General features: G+C 32.7%; 1 non-coding gene across 1 annotated transcript; it reads right to left on the bottom strand.

Annotated features, from left to right (window-relative positions):
- Positions 1–15,903: 15,903 nt before the first annotated feature.
- Positions 15,904–15,976, bottom strand: trnar-ucg (transfer RNA arginine (anticodon UCG)). Its single transcript has one exon. It is a non-coding gene; the product is annotated as a tRNA-Arg (tRNA).
- Between the last annotated feature and the right edge of the window lie 1,507 nt (positions 15,977–17,483).

The following is a 17,483-nucleotide window of genomic DNA, read 5'->3' as shown; positions in this document are numbered from 1 at the left end:
ATAATTCTGAAAAGTAATTTTTTTTCCTCAAAAGATTGCAGTATTTTTTAATTCAAAATTATTATTTTTTCTTAAAATTCTGACTTTCATGATGAAAAACTGAAATAAAAATTCTGATATTTTCATAATAAAATTACCTTTTTTCCCCTCATAAACATTCTGATTTTTCTTTAAAAAATTTTCATAGTGTAAAATTGCATTCATTTTGTGTACATTTTAATTTATTGGGGGGGATTTTGTAGATTTTTTTTTCTTCAAAATTATAGCTTTTTTCATAAAAGTATTACTTTAATTTTGTAAAACTGTAATAATAAAAAAAAATTATAAAATAAAATTCAGATATGTTTGTAATATTTAATTTAATAATATTTGTAATGTTTGTAATATTTAATTTCTTGTATTTTATGATACAGAGGATTACTTTTTCCCAGAGAGGTACAATGTTTGTTTTCACGCCAAATTGGGAATTTCATTCTTTAACAGTACATTCATTTCTTGTAGTATTTTGATATTTTCATAATATTATGACTTTTTTCTCGTGAAATTGCAGTCTTTGTGTGTGTGTGTGTGTGTGTGTTTGGGGAGGGGGAGGAGGGGGGGTAGGATGTAGAAGGAAGAGGTCAGTGGTCGTGCTGACCTGATTTCTTCAGACATGTCATGCAACACAAATGTGCAGTGGAAGACAGCACAACAACGCAACACAACACAACATGTGTGCTGACAGGAAGAGGAAGAGGCAGGCGTGCAATTTCATACATTCATTCATCAGCACATGCTATACATACATTTGGATTTATGATACCACTATTTATGATATCGGTATTTATCTTTATGATATCACAATTCATATCTATTAAAGCAGTGTTTATCTTTGTGATATCACTATTTATCTTTGTATGTATCTTTATTATATCAGTATTTTTTGCTACGATATCAGTATTTAGCTCATTATCTCTCTGATATCAGTACTTATCTATGATATCAGTAACTCTATGATATCCATATTTACCTCTGCAATATCCATATTTTTTTCTATGATATCAGTGTTTATCATCATTATATCAGTATTTATCTGTATGATATCAGTATTTATCTTCATGATGTCAGTATGTATCTCTATTATATCGGGATTTATCTCTGCTATATCAGTACTTATCTCTTTGATATTAGTGTTTTTTCTCTATGATATCAGTACTAATCTCTTTATGTATCTTTTTTATATCAGTGTGTTTCTCTATGATATCAGTATTTATCTCATTAATCTCTATGATATCATTACTTATCTCTGTGATATCAGTGCTTTCCTCTATGATATCAGTACTTATCTCAACAAGTATTTTTTTATGATATATAGTATTTATTTCTTTGATATTAGTATTTATTGCTATTATATCAGTATTTGTCTTCATTATATCAGTTTGTATGTCTATAATATCAGTAGTTATCTCTACCCTATCAATACTTATCGCTGATATCAGTATTTTTCTTTATGATATCGCTATTTATCTCCATTTGTGTCTTTATTATATTAGTATTTTTCTCTGTGATATCAGTATTTATCTCATTATCACTGCTTATCTATGATATCAGTGTTTTTCTCTATGATATCACTACTTATCTGTATTATATCTGTATTTATGTGTATGATCTCAGTATTTTATCTGTATGATATCATTTATCTGTATGATATCAGTATATATCTCTATTATATACGCTACCATATCAGTACTTATCTCTATGATATCAGTATTTATGTCATTATCTCCATGATATCAGTGTTTGTATTCATTATATGAGTGTTTATGTGTATGATATCAGTATTTATCTTCATGATATCAGTATGCATCTCTATTACATAGGTATTCATCTCTGCTATATCAGTACGTATCTCTATGATATCTGCATTTATCTCTACAATATCAGTATTTTTCTATAATGTAAGTATCTATCTGTACGATATCGGTATTCATCTGTATGATGTCAGTATTTTATCTGCATGATATTTATTTCGTGTCGAGATACGTGTCTCTATTATATCGGTATTTATCGCTGCTGTATCAGTACTTATCTCTATGATATCAGTAATTCTATGATATCCGTATTTATCTCTGCGATATCCATATTTTTCTATGATATCAGTGTTTATACTCGTTATATCAGTATTTATCTGTACGATATCAGTATTTATCTGTACGATATCAGTATTTATGTTCACGATATCTTATTTGTCGCTACAATATACGACATCAGTATGTGTCTCTATTCTATCAGTACTTACAGTATCTCTATGATGTAACGGTATATCTACTGTATATCTTTATGATATCAGCATTTCTCTCTATGATAGGTATTAATCTGGATGGTATGGGTACTTCTGGTGTTTGCTGTGTGAATGTGAGGGAGTATGAGTGTGGTGTGGTACAGTACATTTGATGATGTCCTGCTTTCGTGATGAAATGAAATCATTTGACAGGATATTTCCTCCAGGACGTGGTGCCCTGGGGACAAGAAGTCTTCCTTTCAAGTCCAGCTGATCACAGGACTGGATGGATTGCGTTGACATTTTGGTGAGTCCAGACAAACCATCCTGACTTGTGTCACATAAGAATGACGCCCCCTTCAGGGTTTTCTTATCATCGTTACTCAAATGCTTGATGACTTTTGGCCAATTTGTTGCTGAAGCTTCTTCTGTGTTATCTTCTTGCGGCCGTTGTAATGAGGGCGAGATTATTGGCGAGGACGCTGCAGAGGCTCAAGCCATGGCGTCAGCAAAACAAACAAATCACATGACACCACACTTCCCGTGGCGCTGACTGCTGACTCAGCGTTTCCCTCTTTGTATGAACACTATACTGTACAATCAAACATGCTGAAATGTATTATATTTACTACTACAGTACATGCTACAGTCATACTACCATCCCGAGACACCATTCACCCATAGCGAGTCATGGAAATAAAAATAGTCTGTTCCAGAGTCAAACTGTGGCCATCATAACAGCTTGATTTAATATACAATCACATTTTAACATTCTTCACTGTCATACAAGTGTAAAAAGAAGTTAACCCCAGTTGATAATAAAAAGTAGCAATAGCAGTAATGCTGATGCTAACGGTTAAGGCCCTGTCACACCTTGACGATTTAGGCAGCGCATGCCTGACGTGATCATTTTGATGGCATACGTTGAACTGCCGACGTTTTTTTTTTTCAATTTTGGGCGTATACATAGCGTATTCATAACGAGGTTGACGTAAACATGACGTATTAGTAACTTACATAGAACGTTTCTCTAACTAATAGACAACTTATATCAACGAATGCGTAGCGTGTTGCCGGTGTTCACAATTTATGCCCAACGCCCAACGCCTGTCACACCTTGACGATTTAGCCAGCTTACGCCAACGTATGAAAAAATTGGCCAATACGCTGGCGTACGTCCAATAAGTTATGGGTAAGTTTTGTATAAGTTAAGAGCACGCGGAAGCACGCCGGCATACGTCGTAGTACGTCCAAGTCGTCCAAAAATTTTGTGCCTGCATATAACTTTTCCACGTATGTCAACGTATGATTCATACGTCCCGCATCCGCGGGCAATAAGTTATGCGTTCGTTGACGCCCGTTCACACACGTTATTTGTAAGTTACGTACAAGTCAAAATACGTCAACATGCCTTGAGACAGAACTGTCTTCTTGGCGAGCGAAGATGGAGAGGAGGAGAGGCTGTCGTGTTTGTATTTGCAGGTAAGTTTGCAGCTTGACCAGTAGAGGGCACTGTGACCTGGGAATGGAACCAACTTGTATTGATTCAACTTTATTATCAACTTTATTAATGCATTAGCGAGTCACAAATCCATGAGTGGTAGCGTATGCAGCCGACACCAGGGGTCTCAGTCTCGCGGCCCCCGGGACGATAGTTTGCGCCCCTCGTCTTAATATGAAAGATTAATATTCGTGTGGCCCGCAACTTTGATATGAATGACACTTGTCGTGTGCGGAGCCACGGGCCGGGACCTCGGCTGAACGAACCAATCACGGTGAGTTAAATTGCTCTCGAGGGCGGGAGCTAACTTATACAAAACTTACCCATAGCTTATTGGACGTACGCCAGCGTATTGGCCAATTTTTTCATACGCTGGCGTAAGCTGGCTAAATCGTCAAGGTGTGACAGGGCCCTTAACAAAAAAAAAAATAAATAGCTTTAGCAGTATTGCTAACGTGATGCTAACTTTTATCCAGTAAAATCGCAGTAAATTTCTTGTGAAACTGCAGCATTTTATTACAAAAAGGATCATTTCTCCCCATAAAAGTACATTTTTCCTGTAAAATTGTAAAAAAAATAAAAAAATAAAGCTAATTGAGATTTTTTTCATAATATTCTAACTTTTTTTGTAAAACTGCAAAAATGATTGCTTGTTCTTGTAAAAGTACAACTTTTTCCCCATACAATTGCATGTATGTACTGTATGTATAGTACTTTATTAATCCCACAGCAGGGAAATTCACTTGTTACAGCAGCAAGCAAGATACGCAAGTAAAGAATACATAGTGACTACAACATGGTTCAGGTGGTTCAGGTGTTGTAGAGCCTGACAGCGGTCGGTATGAAGGACCTGCGGAACCTCTCCTTCTTACACCGTGGGTGTAACAGTCTGCTGCTGAAGGAGCTGCTAAGGGAACCCACAGTGTCACGTAGCGGGTGAGAAGTGTTGTCCATGATGGATGTCAGCTTAGCCAACATCCTTCTCTCCCCCACTTCCTCCACGGAGTCCACAGGACCGTCCAGGACAGAGCTTGCTCTCCTGATCAGTCTATTGATCCTGCTCCTGTCCCTATCGGTGCTGCCCCCTCTCCAGTTTCCTCTCCAATTGCGACTTTAATTGTGTAAAACTGCAACAAAAGAAATCTGATCTTTTTCATAATCATCCAACTTTTTCTTGCAAAACTGCAGTGTTTTATTATAAAAGTAATTACTTTTTTCCATAGAAGTACCACATTTTTTTTCAGTAAAACTGCAACTTTCAACGTTTAAAATCGAATACATTTGTCATAAAATTCCAATATTTTTTTGTAATTTTACATTTTTTCTCATAAAATTGCAGTATTTTCACATTAAAAATCCTGACTTTTTCTCAGAATTTCATCTAATTTTTTTTCATAATTGTCCAACTTTTTCTTGTAAAACTGCAGTATTTCATCATAAAAATAATTACTTTTTCCTGTAAAATAAAAATTTTTCCCCTAAAATTTCCCAACTGCAAAAAAAACCAACCTAATTCAGATTTTCTTCATATTATTCCAACTTTTTTTTGTAAAAACTGCAGTATTGTTTTTCTTTTTTTCCATAGAAGTGCAAATATTTTCCAGTAAATTTGTAAAATTCTCCTAAAATTTCACCTTTTTTCTCATAAAATTGCAGTATTTTCTCATGAAAAATCTTGACTTTTTTCTCAGAATTTCATCTCATAAAATTACAATCATATTTTGTAAAATTGGAACTTTTTTCATCACAGTCTGACTTTTTCTTGTAAAACTGCTGCATTTTATCATAAAAAGGATTACCTTTTCCATTTTCCAAATGTTTTCTCATCAAATTTCGACTGTCATCCTGTATCGCTAACACAATCCAAGAGGCGTCCTGGCTGGTCCACCAGTGTGATGGACTGCTATAGCTGTTGTGGTTGTGTATTGTTGCTTTAAACATCAAGCGGTGGCGTCTCGCACGTCCCAGAGGTGCGATCGTGAGGACAAGGTCATCTTTCATCCCCCTCAATGCTGTCAGCCGCCTTTCATGTCGCATTTATTTTCTTTCAGCTGTCATTTCTTTCACTATTTTTCTTTGTTTCACTCTTCACTGAACACGAGGCTTCATTGGATGTCCCATACAAGAACCCGATTGATCAACCTTTTTCATTTCGCTTTGTCTGAGCGAGCACACTATTGATTTTCTTACACAGTGTGCGTTGAAACAGCATAGTTTTCTGCAATAAACCCTGTTTTTTTTTAATTGATGATTGCATTTCATGTCATGCACAGGTATAAAAACGGTCACATTAATGCTGTTTTAGGGAAGTCACTATTTTTCTGCATAAATATACATATTAAATTGTTGTATTAGTATACTATAGCAGAGTTAAGATGCCATCTCCTGAATGGAGTTGGAAGCACAAGCTACATTCACAGACAGAAAGCACACAGTCCCGTTATAATGTGTTTATGAGCCAGCGTAAACAGGAAGCGCCAAATCTAAAATGACAAATAAAAATAAAATACAATAATAAATTAAATAATAAAATAAAATAATACATAAATAAAAAAAAAACAATCAAATAAATAAAATCACACATGTAGCGCCAAATTTAAAATCATAAATACAATTAAAAACAAAAGAGTAATTTTAGAAATTCAATAATTACAAAAATGTTTATAAAATAAATACATAAATTTAAAAAAACAATAAAATAAATTACATCACAAATAAATGAATGTATAAGAAGCCAGGGCAAACAGGTAGTGCCAAATCTAAAATCACAAATAAAATTAAAAATACAATCAGTAAAAAAAAATATAATTAAAAAAAAAATAAAATAATACATACATTAAAAAAAAAGAAAAGAAATAAAATTACAAATAAATGAATATATGGCACGCCAAGGCAAACAGCGCCAAATCTAAAATCACAAATAAAATGTAAACTTAAATACAATAATATACAAAAATGGAAAAAATAAATAAATAATACATAATATAATAAAATATTAATATAATATAATATATAATACGTATATAATATTAATAATACATAAATAAAAAACAATACAATCACAAATAAAATTAAAAATAAAATAGAAAATAATAAATAAATAGAACCTAGAATATTCTAAATAAAATAGAAAAAAAATCAAACGATAAAAAAATTTAAAAAAAAGAGATCGACCGACTAAATGAATCTTAGGTTCAAGGAGTAGGACGAGGAGCAGGATGACGGCAGGAGCAATATGTTTTAACAAGGATACAAAAATGCTACAGCCGAAAGGCGCCAGGACGAGGCACGGTCAGAGGAGTGAATACCCGCGAGTCACTTAATCATTTCTTGTGTCCAACTTAGTAGATTGATCATTAAAATTCAAACAAAATTTGAACTTTGAGAGTGTTTAAACAAGAGAGAAATGTGAGAAAATGTTCATGCCTGTCTGAGAAAAGTGTATAAAGTGTATTGTGAGGGGTTTTACAGGAAGCCAGGGCAAACTGGAAGCGCCAAATCGAAAATAACAAATACAAGGAAAAATAAAATGCAAATATGAATAATGCAATAAAATAATAAAATAAATACATAAATTTACAAACTATAAAATAAATACAATTGCAAAAAATAAAATGTATGTAAAGCCAGGGTACTATTTTAAATAATACATGGAACAAAATAATATTTAAAAAATAAAATACATGTAAAAAACAATAAATAAAATCACAAATAAATGACTGTATGAAAAGCCAGGATAAACAGGTAGTGCCAAATGTAAAATCAGAAATAATATTAAAAATAAAATACAACAATTTTAAAATATTTAATATTATTTTAAAATAAAAAATAAATTAAAAAACAATAAAATAAATCAAATAAAAATTGAATGAATGTATGGGAAGCCAGGATAAACAGGTAATGCCAAATGTAAAATCATGAATAATGTTACAAATAAATTAGAATCATTAAAAAATACTACTAATAATATTTAGAAAATTAAATAAATAAAAAATAAAATAAAATAAATCAAATCACAAATAAATGACTGTATGAAAAGCCAGGATAAACAGGTAGTGCCAAATGTAAAATCAGAAATAATATTAAAAATAAAATACAACAATTTTAAAATATTTAATATTATTTAAAAAATAAAGATAAATTAAAAAACAATAAAATAAATCAAATCAAAATTAAATGAATGTATGGGAAGCCAGGATAAACAGGTAATGCCAAATGTAAAATCATGAATAATATTACAAATAAATTAGAATCATTAAAAAATAATAATAATAATATTTAGAAAATTAAATAAATAAAAAACAATAAAATAAATAAATTCACAAATAAATGAATGTATGGGAAGCCACGGAAACTGGTAGTCCCAAATATAAAATAATAATAATAAAAATAAAATACAGTAATTTAAAAACTTAAATAACTTTGAATAAATAAATAAAATCACAAATAATTGAATATATTGGAAACCCTGAGGCCACCAGAAGCCTGAAGAAAGTAACAACTGGAAAAGGCACAATAGCAACAATGGCTGAATCTGCAGCTTTATCTGGATAGGTCCCAAAATGTCTTCTTCCTTCACGTCTGCAAAATGTTGTGTACTTTGTACATGCTGCCTGTTTGAAGTCCGTATTGAGAGAACCACACGGCTGCCATCAGTAACACCATCACGCTCTGTCAGTCTCGGCCCGCCCACCTCGGGCCATCAAACCCTGGCACGACAACAACTGCGACTAGCGTGACTAACGTCGTGTCGTCATTTGTTTGGAGGCAAAGCGCCGCATCCTCTCCTCCGCTGACTCAATTATAGAGCTGAAAGGTGCCCTGCGATGCCAAAGCGACTTTTAATGACGTGATCACAGAAATATATGTGTTATCTGTCATCTCTCTCACTTGTTTGCTTTACTTTGGAGAAAAGAGGTGCTCAAATGCTGGCTTTTCGAGTTGCATCTTCCTCATGGACATGATACCAACTCTGACCCCCGTCTCCAGCTTGATAAACAGTGTATATGCCCCTCCCTAAAAAATCAGGCTTTGCTACACATCTTAAAAAAACATTTAAAGGCTATTTGTTTGAATGAAATGAGGCCGGGATTTTTTTTTTACTTATTACTATTTTTACAATTCAATCAATTATCCCCGCTACAGGGCGTATAGAATAGGGGATGTGCTTACGGTGGCGTGAAAAAGTGTTTGCCCCCTTGCTGATTTCTTTTTTTGCATGTTTGTCAGACTTAAATGTTTCAGATCATCAAACAAATGTAAATATTAGTCAATGACAACACAACTGAACACAGAATGCAGTTTTTAAATGAAACTTTTTATGATTAACGGACAAAAAAAATCCAAACCTACATGACCCTGTGTGAAGAAGTGATTGCCTCCTAAACCTAATCACTGCTTGGGCCACCCCCATGGTTCTATTTATCACAGCAAGTCTTCCAGGTCCTGAAGCAGCAAAACAGCCCGAGACCATCACACTATCACCACCATATTTTACTCTTGGTATGATGTTCTTTTTCTGAAATGCGCCAGTACTTTTACCCGAGATGTAATGGGACACACACCTTCCAAAAAGTTCAACTTTTCTCTCATCAGACCACAGAGTGTTTTCCCAAAGGTCTTGGAGATCATCAAGATGTTTTCTAGAAAAATTGAGACGAGCCTTAATGTTTTGGTCTTGGAACTCTGCCATGCAGGTCGTTTTTGCCTTTTGTCTTTCTTATGGTGGGGTCTTTTGTAACCTCCTGGGTGAGTCAACATTGCGCTCTTGGGGTCATTTTGGTTGGCCGGCCACTCCTGGGAAGGTTCACCACTGTTCCATGTTTTTGCCATTTGTGGATAATGGCTCTCACTGTGGTTCGCTGGAGTCCCAAAGCTTTCCAAATGGCTTTACAACCTTTTCCAGACTGAGAGATCTCAGTTAATCTCAGTTGTGTTTTAATGGGGGGGCAATCACTTTTTCACACAGGGCCATGTAGGTTTGGATTTTTTTCTCCCTTAATAATAAAAAGTTTAGTTTAAAAACTGCATTTTGTGTTTAGTTGTGTAGCCATTGACTAATATTTACATTTGTTTGATGATCTGAAATATTTAAGGGTGACAAACAGACATAAACTTAAAAAAACAATAAAATAAATAAAATCACAAATAAATGAATGTATGGGAAGCCAACGCAAACAGGTAGCATCAAATCTAAAATCACAAATAAAATAAAAAAAATAGAACACAATAATAAAAAAATCATTTCAAAATAAAGTAAAACAATATATAAATTTAAAAAAACAATAAAATCAATAATACAATAAAAACATAAAACAATAATTAAAAACATTTGCCATAATAATAAAATAAATAAATAAATAAAATCACAAATAAATTAATGTATCTGTATGTAAAAGGTAGCACCAAATCTAAAATCCCAGATAAAATTTTCAAATAACAAAATACTTTAAATAATTAAATAATTAATATATAAAATAAAAATAATACATAAATAAAAAACACTAAAATCACAAATAAATGAGTGTAAGGGAAGCCAGGGCAAACAGGTGAAGCCACATGATGTTGATGTTAAAATGTGGGTGTAATGTTAGCACTTTAGCATGACATACAGTCGCTACGTTAGCATTGCTGGCGTTTGCGTCCTCCTCTCTCGCTGTTACTACGTTGTCTGTGATACGGTATGTGGCATCACATAGAAATGATGATTTGCTGATTATTCCTCCAAGTAAAACAGTGTAGCACAGCTGCACAGGCTGAATAAATGTGCCCTCAGGTGTATTGTGTTGCTCATAAATAACCCTGCATGTAAAAATAATAAATAATGGCACCATTTGAATGCATGAATAACGTCAAATGCAAATTAATAAATAAATGAATACAGTACATGAGGGGTTTTTTTTTTCCCCAGGAGACTGTGGCCTATTTTGCAGGCGGCGTGCCTCTTCAGCGTACACAAAGACGGCCAAATGAAGATGCTTTGTTTGATATTGTTTGACGCGACCGAGCTGCCCGAGCGCAGCATTACCGGGCTCTTGAAAGCTCCACGTCTCCACGGGAAGAGGCGCCTGCACGACAATACATTTGGAATTGAATTAAGCAGAGAGCACATCTTGACCTTTCACGTTATTTCGCCGCCGCGCACAAGCAGCTTCTTGTCATGCCTTAGAAAGATGGACACCGTTTTTTCACAAGAAACCATGTCAAGCAAAAATAATCTGTTCCAGGGTCAAACTCTGCCCTTTTATTAAGCGTACAAGCAAGGGTTGAAGTCGCAGTTGAACATTCTTAACTGTCACCATTCATAATACAGTGCCACCTCAGTTTTTGTTATACATTTGTTCCAAAAGGTTGGACAAAAACCAAAACGCACAAAAACCGAGGCAGTTTTTCACCTAACAAATAATGTACATTTAATGTAAATTTTCCAATTATGGCAACTTTATTTTATTTTGTTTGTTGCTCATAATATTAAAAAAATCTATTTTTTCTTTTAATATGTCAACTGTTTATTCTCTTCAAATCACAACTTTTTTTCTCGTTAGAATACGTATTTTTCTCTTAATATTTTGTTTTTATTCTCGTAAAACTATAGCTATTTTTTTCCATTTCTGCTGTGAGTGGGTTTTTTTTTTTTATTTTCCCACCCATTTCAACTTTTTTCTTGTGAATTTTCCATGTAATCTTATGACTTTACTCCCATATTATAATTTTTCCCCAATCTAATTTTCCAAAAATGGCAACTTTATTTTGTTTTGTTTGTTTTGCATTATTACGACTTATAAATTGTTTTTTCTTTTAATATTTCAAGTCATTGCTGATAAAATGACATTTTTTTGTACAAAATTTTTTGTACATTTTTTGTAAAATTACAACTATTTTTGTTATAATATGACTTTTTTTCTCTTAATATTTTGACTTTATTCTTGTAAAATTACAGCTGTTTTTTCCATTTCTTCTGTTGTTGGATTTTTTATTTTCCCACCCATTTCAACTTTTTTCTTGTGAATTTTCTATGTAATATTATGACTTTATTCCCATAATATTATAATGTTTTCCCAACCTAATTTTCCAAAAATGACAATTTTATTTTGTTTTGTTTGTTTTCCATATTGTTACGACTTCTAAATTGTTTTTTTTCTTTTAATATTTCAACTCTTTGCTGCTAAAATGACATATTATTATTTTTCCTCATAAAATCATGAGATTATTTTTGTCAAATTACAACTTTTTTTTTCTGTTGTTGGATTTTTTTATTCAAACTATTTCAGCTTTTTTCTTGTGAATTTTCTCCGTAATATTATGACTTTATTCCCATAATATTATAATGTTTTCCCAACCTAATTTTCCAAAAATGGCACCTTTATTTTGTTTTGTTTGTTTCTCATAATATTATGACTTATAAAAAAAAAATAATGTATTTTTCTTATTTCAACTATTTTGCTACTAAAATTACATTGTTTTTACCCCTAAATAATATGGGTTAATTTTCGTAAAATGACAGCATTTCCTATTAGAATATGATATTATTTTTCCTCATAATAATGTGAGATTATTTTTGTAAAATTACAACTTTTTTTGTTAAAATATGAATTCTTTCCTCTTAATATTTTGACTTTATTTTCCAACTATTTCAGCTTTTTTCTTGTGAATTTTCTCTGTAATATTATGACTTTATTCCCATAACATTATCACGTTTTCCCAACCTAATTTTCCAAAAATGGCAACTTTATTTTGTTTTGTTTGTTTCTCATAATATTATGACTTGTAAAAAAAAATAGTGTATTTTTCTTATTTCAACTCTTGACATTATTTTTCGTCATAATATTATGAGATTATTTTTGTAAACTTACAACTTTTTTTGTTAGAATATGACTTTTTTCTATTCATATTTTGCCTTTATTCTTGTAAAATTACAGCTGTTTTTTTTCCATTTCTTCTGTTGTGGGATTTTTAATTTTCCAACTATTTCAGGTTTTTTTCTTGTGAATTTTCTCCGTAATATAATGACTTTATTCCCATAATATTATAACGTTTTCCCATCTAATTTTCCAAAAATGACAATTTTATTTTGTTTTGTTTGTTTTGCATATTATTACAACTTATAAATTGTTTTTTCTTTTAATATTTCAACTCGTTGCTGCTAAAATGACATTTTTTTTGTACAAAATTTTTTGTAAATTTTTTGTAAAATTACAACTTTTTTTGTTAGAATATAGCTTATTTTCTCTAAATATTTTGACTTTATTCTTGTAAAATTACAGCTGTTTTTTCCATTTCTTCTGTTGGTGGGTTTTTTTTTTTCAATTTTCCAACTATTTCAACCTTTTTTTGTGAATTTTCTCTTTGATATTATGAGTTTATTGCGGAAGCTTTGGCAGTGTATATGGATTAAAAGTGCAGCTTTGCCAGCGTTCACATGCAATTTCTCCAGAAATTACACACTTGTCGTCTTCTCTGAAAAAGTTTGGACACTGCAGTTTTAGTGACTTGTTCAAGCAACGCACTGTTGGACTTTGGAGGCTGTGTTGTAGTTTTGTTAAAAGAGCTAGCGTAGAACTTCTTTTCCGTCTTGATCAGCAAACGTCTGATCATCGTCTTCTCCGGCTTTTCCCACCTCTTGCTCTGTCTGTGTGTGTGGTGGCGTATTGATGTCAGGCTTTGCTTCTGTCTCTGCGTATCCAGGGAGATGTATTGACATGCACAGCTGCCTGCCGTCTGTCATATCAATAATTCACACCGCAAGCCGAGCATCACTACAACACACACACACGCGCGCGCCTCTTTGGTGTAAATACAACGTTGTCAGGTCAATTTACCGCTAGATTATTTAAAGATCATTACACAGAGTCCGCAGTTTGCTTTTAACGCTTTACTTGCCACAGACGGTTATTCTTTTCACGCTCACGTCTGCTTGTTGAGACGCTCATTCAGACGGTGTCCAAACATTTTCCAGCAAAAAAAAGAATGAAAGGATGCATTTTTGCCATTTTGAAATTTTCTACAGCAACAAAGGCAGAAATGCTAAGAAGTGATATCAAGAAAAAACTGCATCTCAGCTTTGTCCTATACTGTAGCTGAAAAAGCCTATTATTAGTATCAACTTCACTCTTTGCTCTTTTTTCCCATTTTTGCTGGGTTTTTTTCTTACGTTCCAAATATTTATTCTCAAATAATATTTATAAAATGTCTTCTCGTAATATTAGGACTTCATTCCAATAATATTTAAACTTCCCCCCCAACCTAATTTTCCAAGAATGACAACTTTATTTTGTTTAGTTTGTTTCTCATATTATGGCTTTTAAAAAAATTACTTTTTTTTATATTTCAACTCTATGCTGCTAAAATGACATTATTTTTCCTCGTGATATTACAAGTTTATTTTCATAAAATTTGAACTTTTTTCCTCCTAATATTGTGACATTATTCTCGTAAAATTACAGCTGGTTTTTTTTTCATTTTTGCTGTTGTTTTTTTTATGTTCCAACTATTTACTATTTACTTTCTTTTGAAAATGTTCTCTCTGTAATAGTGACTTTATTCCCACAATATTATAACTTTTTCCCCAACCTAATTAAAAAAAAAAAAAGTTTGTGTCTCATAATTTTATGACCAAAAAAATAAAAAAATTTTCATGAATATTTCAACTCCATGCTACGAGAATATTTACATTATTTGCATTTACTTTATTAAAACATTTTTCCTCATAATATTACCAGTCTATTCTCATAAAATGTAGACTTCTTTCCCATTATATTTTGACTTTATTCCGAATATAATATAACTTTTTCGTCAACTTCATTTTTCAAAAATTACAACTTTATTTTCTTTTTGCGCTTGGTTCTCATAATATTATGACTTTACAAAAAATAACATTTTTTTTTTTATATTTCAACTCCGTGCTTCTAAGATTACATTAGTTTTCCTCAAAATATTACGAGTTTATTCTCGTAAAATTGTGACTTTTTTCTCACTAGACTACAACTTTTTTCTCCTAATATTTTGACTTTATTCCCGTAATATTCAAACTTTTTCCCCAACCTCATTTTCCAAAAATGACAACCTTATTTTGTTTTGTTTGTTTCTCATAATACTAAAAAAGAACATTTTTTTTCTCTAATATTTCAACTCCATGCTACTAAAATGACATTATTTTTCATCATGATATTACGAGTTTATTCTCATAAAATTGCGACTTTTTCCCTTAATATTTTGACTTTATTCCCATATTATAACATTTTCCTCAACCTAAAACTTAATTTCTAATAATATTATGACTTTAAAAAAACGTTTTTTTCTTTATTATTTCAACTCTGTGCTACTATTACTATTATTTTTCAACATGATGTTACGTTTTTCTCATAACATGACTTTTTCTCCCATAATATATAGACTTTATTCATAACTAATCCTAATTTTCCAAAGTTGACAACTTCATTTTGTTTTGTTTGTTTCACATACATTACCACTTTTTTAGAATGTATTTTCTCTTTAATATTTTAGTTCTATGCTACTAAAATGATACAATTTTTCTCTCATATTGCGACCTTTTTTCGTGTTAGAAAAGACTTTTTCTCTTAATATTTTGACTTTATTCTCGTAAAATTCCAATTGTATTTACTATTACTATTTAAACTTCTTTATTGTAAATGTTCTTTTTGTAATGTTATATTTTATTACCAGGACTTTATTCTCAAAACATTATAACTTTTTCTGCAACCCAATTTCCCAAAAACTACAACTTTATTTTGCTTTGTTTCTTATACTAATGCGACTTTTAAAAAATATTGTCTTTTTTGTTTAATATTTCAACATTATGCTAATTAGATTATATTATTAGTATTATCGTGTTATTTATTATTATTATTTAAATGATAAATGAGAATGGCTTGTGATGGGTTGCTGGTTAAAAGAGCGATTTGTCTCCATCTAGCGGCGAAGCAGTTGTCAGCCAGCAGCACTGAATCAAAGGGTTATTGTCATATACTCATTCCAACTTTTTGTAGACACGTTGATTTCATGACCTCATTTGTCAAAAGTAGCTTCCTTTTTGTATTAAATTGGCTGATTATGAAGCAGATGTAATATGTCTGTTGTATGCACCTCTGAGTATAGTGCATAGATGATTGGTAACTGCAAAATCCAACCATGAAGGGACTCGAACCCTCAATCTTCTGATCCGAAGTCAGACGCCTTATCCATTAGGCCACACGGTCACGTGCCATATGGATATACGTCTGCCATACGTCTGGATCGAAATTGTTGCCTGGAGGCACGCGCTGCTGTCAAAGCTACCACAAAAAGGCAATTCAAATATCCTCTATATGACAGGGGCGCTCTGCTGTTTTCTACTGTTTTGAAGATGTTACTGCAAAAAGACTAGTCAGAGATCCTCTATATGACAAGCTTAGGGTCCTGTTTCTAAGGACTTACTGCAAAAACGCGAGTCAAAGATCCTCTAAGTAGCAGGAGCTCTGTGCTGTTTTTAAAGGAGCTCCTGTGCTGCCGCCTGTCTGCTCTGTGTTGCAGCACACCTATCATTCCCTGGGAGGAGTCACCTGGTCACACCTGCGGCCAATTAACCAGGAACATTAGCTGTGTCTTTGTGTTAGCTCATTGCCAGGTCGTTCCCTGCTTCATGCCTCGTGTTGGTTCCTTACCCTACTTTATGGTCCACCTTGTTATTGTCATGAGTGCGTGTACCTCTGTAGCTACTCACTACCTGCTTTGTTTTTCAGCAGCGTCGCCTTTTGTTCAATTGACTATTTTTTTCCAGCTCTGTGTTAGCTATGATTTTTTGTTAGTTTTTTCCGCCTGCCTAGTCCTGCATTGCATTGTGTTTTCCTCTATTTTCGTGTTTAGCAGCACACTTAGTTTTTGTAGTTTGCTCGCGTGGCTAGGCCCGGTGGTTTTTGTTGTATTTTTGTGTTTTGTTCTGTGTAGGGTGTCTTTTTGTTAATACATTTGTCGTACACTGACTAAAAATAGTAGTCAAAGATCCCCTTTATGACAAGAGCAAGCTACTGTTTCTAAAGTCCTGCTGCAAAAACCTAGTGAAAGATCGTCTTTATAGTCAGAGATCTAGTCAGAAATCCTCTGTATGACAGGGTTAGGGTCCTGGTTTTAAGGACCTGCTGCAAAAACTCTAGTTCAAGATATTTTATGTGATAGGGTGCTCTATTTTTTTTTTTCGAGGAAACACTGCAAAAACAAAAAACACCAGTCAGAGATCATGTATGTGGCAGGAGTGTTTTCTGCTGTTTTTGAAAACCTTCTGCAAAAACACTAGTCAAACATCCTCCATATGACAGGAGTGCTCTGGTGTTTTTTAAGGAGGTACTGCAAAAAAACGCTACTCAAAGATCCTCTAGATGACAATTTTTTGTTAGTCCCAAATTTTAAACTGAACTAGTGGACCAGTAAGACGTCATTAATGGTCATGGTTAGCCCGCGGGTCGCGCCCAGCTTCTGCCACTAGAGGTCAACATACCACCAGCAATGCAGCAATGCTTGTAACCTTTTTTTCAGAAAAGGGACAGACAAAATGATACGTGTATTGCAACATAATGTCACATCACTGTTAAAAAAAAGTAACAGAAAATGAAGTATATTATTGACGTAGTCATACAGTGCTTGGATATACAGTAAGAGTTCCTGGTGACTTTGGGTGTTTTCGAATGTTGACATGCGAAAGCGAAGCTCGCAATAGTATAAATATTAATT

This window comes from Dunckerocampus dactyliophorus, chromosome 1 (genome assembly GCF_027744805.1).
Source record: "Dunckerocampus dactyliophorus isolate RoL2022-P2 chromosome 1, RoL_Ddac_1.1, whole genome shotgun sequence".
In the NCBI taxonomy this organism is placed as follows: Eukaryota; Metazoa; Chordata; class Actinopteri; order Syngnathiformes; family Syngnathidae; genus Dunckerocampus; species Dunckerocampus dactyliophorus.
The sequence above is the reverse complement of the archived record's forward strand: the minus strand, read 5'-3'. Positions and strand labels throughout refer to the sequence as shown.